This window comes from Triticum urartu, chromosome 2 (assembly GCF_003073215.2).
Source record: "Triticum urartu cultivar G1812 chromosome 2, Tu2.1, whole genome shotgun sequence".
Classification (NCBI taxonomy): domain Eukaryota; kingdom Viridiplantae; phylum Streptophyta; class Magnoliopsida; order Poales; family Poaceae; genus Triticum; species Triticum urartu.
The window spans coordinates 204,890,107-204,898,493 of record NC_053023.1 but is presented as its reverse complement, the minus strand read 5'-3'; positions in this window follow the sequence as shown (position 1 = coordinate 204,898,493).

The window sequence follows — 8,387 nt, the reverse complement described above, 5'->3', positions numbered from 1 at the left end:
GTAGGTGGCTTGGCTTGGGCCTTTGGCCCAAGGCGCTGCTCAAATTTTTTTTTAAATAGTTTCCTCGCGCAGAAAAAAACAAAAAGGGATCTAAACGAACTCCGAAAAATCTAAAGTAAATTTTCCCCGACTCCTAAAAATGAGCCGAACAAAATGAACTTTTCTCCGGACCTAAAATGCAATTTTTGAAAACGCGCATTTTTCCCTATCCAAATAAAATGCAAATAAACACCGGAAAGCAAAATTGATCTATTTATTATATCTTCATTTTTCCTAAATTTGGGAAAGTCATATTATTCCCTCTCTCATATATTTTGACACCGGAAAAATTATTGAAGATAAAATAAATAAATCAAATGATCCTATTTTCAAAATTCGAGAGAACTCTCAAATATGAAAATAACGAAATCTCCAACTCTCTCCGAGGGTCCTTGAGTTGCGTGAAATTTCTAGGATCAACCAAAATGCAAGAAAATATGATATGCATATGATCTAGTGTATAACATTCCAAATTGAAAATTTGGGATGTTACAAACCTACGCCCCTTAAGATGAATCTCGCCCTCGAGATTCGGGTTGGCTAGAAAATAGGTGAGGGTGGTCTTTGAGCAAATCTTCTTCTCTCTCCCAGGTGGCTTCATCCTCTGAATGGTGGTTCCACTGAACTTTGCAAAACTTGATAACCTTGCTGCGAGTAACTCTACTGGCAACATCGAGAATCTTGACTGGCTTCTCCTCATATGTTAGGTCATCCTTTAACTGAATCGCTTCTAATGGTACTGTATCTCTTAGCGGTACCTCCGCCATCTCGGCGTGACATTTCTTCAGCTGAGAAACATGGAATACATCATGAACTCCTGACAGTCCTTCTGGTAGTTCCAACTTATAAGCGACTTCTCCCATACGTTTCACGATCTTAAACGGTCCAACGAAACGCGGTGCTAACTTTCCCTTAACTCCAAAGCGCTTAACTCCTCGAAGTGGGGATACTCGAAGGTAAACTCTGTCTCCGGTTTCGTAAACTGTCTCCTTGCGTTTTGAATCTGCATAGCTCTTCTGCCTGGACTGGGCTACCTTGAGCCTATCGCGAATCAACTTAACCTTCCGTTCAGACTCCTTAATCAAATCTGGTCCAAAGAATTGACGGTCTCCAACTTCGTTACTGTTGTCATGAAACGAAACTGTTATCTGATACGATACTCCTCGGAACTCCATGAAAACAAATGATTCTAGTCATGTATATCTTTGCCAACTTAGCACTGGTGTAAGTGGTCTTAACTGGAATGAAATGTGCTACCTTCGTCAAACGATCAACTACTACCCATACTGAGTCATATCCGGCTTTTGTCCTGGGTAGCCCTGTGATAAAATCCATGCCTATCTTATCCCACTTCCATTCGGGTATCGGCAGTGGTTGTAACAATCCTGCTGGCTTTTGATGTTCTGCTTTTACTCTCTGACATACGTCACAAACTGCTACATACGCTGCAATATCCTCCTTCATTCCGGTCCACCAAAATGTTTCCTTCAAATCCAAATACATCTTGGTATTCCCTGGGTGAATCGAATATGGTGAATCATGTGCCTCTTGCATAATCATCTTCCTGATCTTCGGGTCATTGGGCACATAAACACGGTCCTCAAACCATAGGGTATCGTGCTCATCCTCACGAAATCCATTTGCTTTTCCTTCGCTCATTCTCTCTTTTATAGAAGCAATCTCCTTGTCAGATTTCTGAGCTTCTCTGATCTTATCCATCAATGTTGACTGAATCCCCAATGCTGCTACATAGCCTCTCGGAACTATTTCTAAGCTTAGTTCACGAAGGTTTTCTGCTAATTCCTTTGGTATTTTCCCCGTCACTAGGGTATTGACATGGCTCTTACGGCTCAATGCGTCAGCTACTACATTAGCCTTTCCGGGATGGTAATGCAATCTCATGTCATAATCCTTGATGAGCTCCAACCATCTCCTTTGTCGGAGGTTCAACTCCTTCTGAGTGAAAATGTACTTCAAACTCTTATGATCCGTGTACACCTCACAATGATTTTCCAATGAGGAAATGTCTCCACGTCCTCAATGCATGCACTACGGCTGCTAACTCCAAATCATGCGTGGCATAATTCAACTCATGAGGCTTTAGTTGTCGTGATGCATACGAAACAACTCTCCCTTCCTGCATAAGCACTGCTCCAAGTCCTCGACGTGAAGCGTCGCAATACACCTCATAATCCTTGGTCTGATCTGGCAAAATCAATACCGGTGAGGTAACCAAACGTTTCTTCAACTCCTGGAAACTAGCCTCACACTCCTCAGTCCATGTGAACTTAGTATCCTTCTTCAACAATTCCGTCATAGGCTTCGCAATTTTTGAGAAATTCTCAATAAATCTCCGGTAGTATCCTGCGAGTCCAAGAAAACTCCGGATCTCTCCAACTGTTGTTGGTGCTTCCCATTCGGTTACGGTCTCAACCTTTGTGGGGTCAACTGCTATACCTTCTCTGGATATAACGTGTCCGAGGAATCCAACTTCCTTCAACCAAAACTCACATTTGCTGAATTTGGCATATAACTGATGTTCCCTTAATTTCTCCAAAACCAAACGCAAATGTTCCTTATGCTCCTCTTCATTCTTTGAATAAACTAGGATGTCATCAATGAACACTACGACGAACTTATCCAAAAACTCCATAAACACTTTGTTCATCAGGTTCATAAAATAGGCAGGTGTGTTAGTCAATCCAAATGACATAACGGTATACTCATATAGTCCATATCTTGTGGTGAATGCTGTCTTAGGTATGTCCTGCTCTCGAATCTTCAACTGATGGTACCCTGATCGCAAATCGATCTTGGAAAACACTTTAGCTCCTTGCAACCGATCAAATAGATCGTTGATCATTGGCAGTGGGTACTTGTTCTTGATGGTTACTTCATTCAATCCCCGATAATCAACAACCATCCTTAATGATCCATCCTTCTTTTCCACTAGAAGTACGGGTGATCCCCAAGGTGAAGAACTTGGGCGAATGTAACCTTTATCCAATAACTCCTTAATCTGATTCTTAATTTCCACCAAATCCTTTGCTGGCATCCGGTACGGTCGCTTCGATATTGGGCCTGTACCTGGCAATAACTCAATCAAAAACTCAATGTCTCTATCCGGTGGCATGCCTGGTAATTCCTCAGGAAATACATCAGGAAAATCCTTTACCACTGGTACTTCCTCCTGCACAACTCCTGATAAGCAATTCACTTGTGTCCTGTTTGGCACATGCCGGGATACATACTTGATCCTTCTTCCTTCTGGTGTGGTAAGCAAAATTGTCTTACTGGCGCAATCGATGTTTCCTCCATACATCGATAGCCAATCCATACCAAGAATCACATCCAGACCTTGGGATTCCAGAATAATTAAATCCGTTGGGAATACATGCCTTCCTATACTCAATGGTACTTGAAAACATCCTTGTCTGGCCATGTATTCTGCTCCTGGCGAGCTTACTAGCATAGGTGTTTTAAGAATCCTAGTGGGCAGGCTATACTTTTCCACAAATCCCCTTGATATGTATGAATGCGATGCACCAGTATCAAAAAGAATGAGTGCAGTAAATGACTTAACCAAAAACTTACCGATTACTGCATCGGGCTGATCTTCAATCTCCTCCACATTAACGTGGTTCACCTGTCCCCTATTGAAAGGGTTCGGCTTCTTCCCAGAGCTTCCATTGCCATTTCCATTCTGGCCTTCAGGACATTCATTGGCATAATGTCCGGTCTTCGAACACTTGAAACAGGTGACTTGACTCAGGTCTCTCTTGGTTGGGGTTGATGGGGTTGTTCGGTTCTGGCCGTTGCTTCCTCCATTCCCATTACCATTCTTGTGGCCATTATGGTTGTGCGAGCTACCTCCTCCATGGGTGTGCTGAAACTTAAATCCCGGTTTAGGGGTAAAACGGGGCTTCTGCTGGGCTCCAGAGTTATACTTCCCCTGTCCATACTTCCTCTTACGGTTCTCAATCTGCTGTTGCTTCCCTTCAATCATGATGGCACGATCTACCAACTCCTGGTAGTTGTTGAAACTTGCTACCATCAACTGCATGCTTAGTTCATCATTCAGTCCTTCCAGAAACTTCTCCTGCTTGGCTGCATCCGTAGCAACGTCATCTGGGGCATAACGGGCTAGCTTACTAAACTCCTCCACATACTGGCCAACAGTCCTTCCTCCTTGGCGTAAGTTGCGAAACTCACGCTTCTTTATGGCCATAGCTCCTGCTGAAACATGGGCAGTGCGGAAAGCTTGCTGAAACTGATCCCATGTGACAGTGTCAACTGGGTAAGTGGCTGTGAAATTCTCCCACCATGCTGCCGCGGGTCCGTCAAGCTGGTGTGCGGCAAACTTCACTTTCTCACCATCCGTGCATCCTGCAGTGGTCAACTCCCTTCCTATCTTGCGGAGCCAATCGTCTGCTACTATCGGCTCGGTGCTACTAGAAAACACTGGCGGATTCAGCCTAAGGAAACGGGCTAAGTGGTCAACAGGTGGTGGTGGTGTTGGGTTGTTGTTGTTCTGCTGATTCTGAACTAACATCTGCATCAATTGATTCTGCTGCTGGATCAACTGAGTGAGCTCCGGTGGAAATCCATTGTCACGTCTCGAAGGCATCTGAGGGTTTAGAAAAGATGAGAATTGAGAATAGAAGGGGTCTAAAGAGAAAACACTACCCATATGCACATGAGGCAAAAGCAAACAATTCACTTCATTCAATCAAACAAGGGCATACAATCGATCTAACTATCGCAAAAGTGCTCGGACTACTATATTTACATGGTGGACTACTACTACTGATGAGGTGGTCTACTAGAAATATTCTTCGGTTGCAGACTCCATGATATCTGCTCCAGCTTCATCAACATAGTCATCATCGCTATCATCTGGATCCGAGTCGGTGTCGTCGATGATGATGTAGTCTTCCGGGCGAATCTCCTTGGGTTCTTCGTCTTCTTCTACTGGTGTAGGGCCTCCCATAAATATTCGATCTTCATTGTTAGGTCGGCATTCTTATCCAGTACTTCGATTTCCTCTTCATAATCTTCACGTGTAGCCTTGAGTTCTTCCTCCAGTTCCTTGATTCTTGTCTTGCCTTCTTCAGATCTATCATGTCGGCGCACATCTGGTTCTCCTGACGTCGAATGTGCTGGTTTAACTCCTGGATAAAAGCTGCAATTGATCTATCCTTCCTGGTGCTGATCATCTCCCAGTGCTCATCTCGGCGCCCACAAATCTGGTAGATAGTATCCTTGAGATCATTGCGGTAACTTCTCCAATGCGTCCCATGGCGATGTGAGCTGCCATGCTCTTTCCTAGACTCCAAGTTGGTGCATCAAAGAAAAACTCTATGGGCTCAGTGACTGGCATGAACGTCCTTCCTGGAACTTGAACTTGAATCATCCAGCGCTCTTCTTCAGGTAAAGTGGCGTTGTAGGTTCCGGTGAAGCTTGGTACTCCTATGTTCAGATATCTAGTGACTTCCTTCAAGTGACGTCCAAAGGGTGTATCTTCATCCGGTTGCGTGAACTTGTTCCTTGCATCCGCCATCCTAAAAGAGTAGAAAAGATGAGAGTCAGAATGAGAAGAGTGAGTAGTGATCTAGGGCTTTAGCTTAGTGGTCGTGTCCTACAGTCAGCGTGTGCTCTGATACCATCTTGTAGCGACCAGACCTCAACCGGTCCAATCTCTGTGCTCGGTGTCATCCCTGGATCAGTAATGCTGACACCACACAGTACTTGAAGGATTTATAACAAAGTAGCAATCACACACTTATTACATAGTGTCTCAAAAGAGAACTTATTACAATAAATATGGCTTAAGGCCATCTAATAACGATAACAGCGGAAGGCTTGGAAGATAAGTGAGTCCATCAACTCCAACGGCATCACTGAGTATAGAACCACGACCTAAAAGCACCTTACTCGTCGTCTGAAAAGTCTGCAACATGAACGTTGCAGCCCGAACGGGTCAGCACATGGAATATGCTGGCAATGTAACACATAGAGAGTGAAGGACTATACTACATGCATATTTGGCTGGTGGAAGCTCTATGGTTACAGTTTTGCGTAAAGCCAATTTTTCCCTACTGCAAAGGAATAAATTTTATTTAACTATCATGGTGGTTGTTAAACATTGAGAATGGTTGACAGCATTCTCAATCCCAATTAAATCATTAAACCCAACAAATAATTAGAGTAACATGATGAGATTCACATGATAATCCAAGTACTAGATACTCAAGATGTCCATAACCGGGGACACGGCTAATCATGATTAGTTTATACACTCTGCAGAGGTTTGCGCACTTTTCCCCACAAGACTCGATCTCCTCCGTTGGGATTCTCGCACTACATGGTGTTTGAGAAACGGATGACCGAGACATAGTCTTTCAGAAGCTAGCACCTTACGAACGGGTAGACCGTACCAACCTACATCCCCTACATCTGCTAGTCTACCACTGTAAGAGTTCGCACGACTTAGTCAACTATGCTAGAGCCCATAGTAGCTTGTGGCTGCACACGGAAGTTTCTAGTATGAATAATCTCATGATCCCTTTGAGCCTGGGTGGCGGTCCAAAAGAAAACAGGCAATCGCTGGAATACCCAGGTGCCTCAATCCACCCAGATGTGTGATTTAAGTTGCCACCTTAATAAACATTTAACTCTTCTGTTATGACACTCACTATCCGTAATGCGCATCGGCCCAAATAAGCCTAGAAGTACCCCCAAGGTGATCTAATAGTAATAGGCTACTCATACTCCACCACATTTAATTAAGTCTACATGCAATGTGTGGGTGTGATATGCATAAAATCTCAGCGTGGAGTTGATAAAGGTGTTACTTGCCTTGCTGAGATTTTAATGATGCCGAACCTCGCTTCGAAGTAGACGGATCCGGGGGGTACTCTATCGCAAAAACACATACTAAGTATCAATATGATAGGAAAACCTTCAAACAACTAACGAAGTTAATTAAGAATCGGTTTCGCAAAGATTCAAATCGATCGAGCTAAAAGAAACAGCAACGAACAAACTTGTTAATTCTGATCTAGGTCAAATTTTACGATGGCAAACACTGTTGTGTGGTAACAGAAGGTTTCAGAAGAATTTAGGCGCTTGAATCGTGCTTGATTCGAAAACCGATGGACGCGAAAAGTTATACTGAACTAAATCGGTATCAATCATGTCACGAAATCCGATGATCTAGAAATGAAAAACCGACCGAAGAATTTCACGCGACGCGTATTGATCTAAACATAAACGCGTTGGTTTAAATGGACGATACACTCGCTAATAATAACCAGAAAAGATAAAAAGATTTTTTTATATCTTTTTTTCTCTCCTCATCAAAACGAAACAAAAAAACCAAAAACGGTTTGATCTGATCGAAAACCAATTCTCTAAAACCGACTCTCCAGGCAGCGCCTGTCCGGTGGTTTGTCGATCTCTCAGCGTGAGCTGTGCACGCGGGCGTGTCGCGGGCGCGGGAGGCGCGGCTGTTTTGCGTGGCCCGCAGCCCGTCTCGGTGGCTGGCGGCCGCCGCGCTGCGCGTCCTGTCCCGGAGAAGAGCTGCCGGCGCGGATACGCTTGGCGTTTCGCGTTTTTTAAGAGTACTCAAACACATCCTACCTCTCCCAAGCTCCCCCGCCGCCGCCATCTCCCCGCTTCTAAAAATCAAGATTTTCCGCACAGGATGAACTTTATTGGTTTCCTAAATGTAATTGTGAAAAAAAAGAGAAAAAAAAGTGTCGGTTGGTCATTCTGGGTTTATGCTTGCTGTCGTATTGTCTTTCTCTGCATTAGTCTGCATTTCATTGATTTTCCTCATTTGTGGATGTGCCTTTCTTTTTATCTGCCCATTGTTGCGACATTGCATTTTCCTATTCAATCAAAAAAAAAAATAGCCAAAATATTAAACCAATAAATCTATTTTATTAATACTCAAGAAATCACCTTTTTTCCCTCTTTTTTTTTGATTTAGTCTAATATGAGAAAAATAAATCAATATAGCTATTTCATCTTGAGGGACACAAATATAAATAATGAATCTCCAATCTCTCGGCTGTGGGAATTTGGTATTACCAATATGCATAAATATGATTCAATGATGTCTTGTATTCCAAATGAAGTGGTTCAAACTACACGCTTAACGATGATCTCTCCTCGAGATTCGGGTGCTAAGTAGTGTCTTTTACAATTCTCTCTCTCCGTCTTCTCTCAATGTGGTTCTCATAACTTTGCAACTACCATGTGTGTCCGCTGCTACTCAAGAATCTACCCGTTTCTTCCTCGTCTATTCAGAATTCACGTGCATGCAACTTGTCCGGCCTGCATCT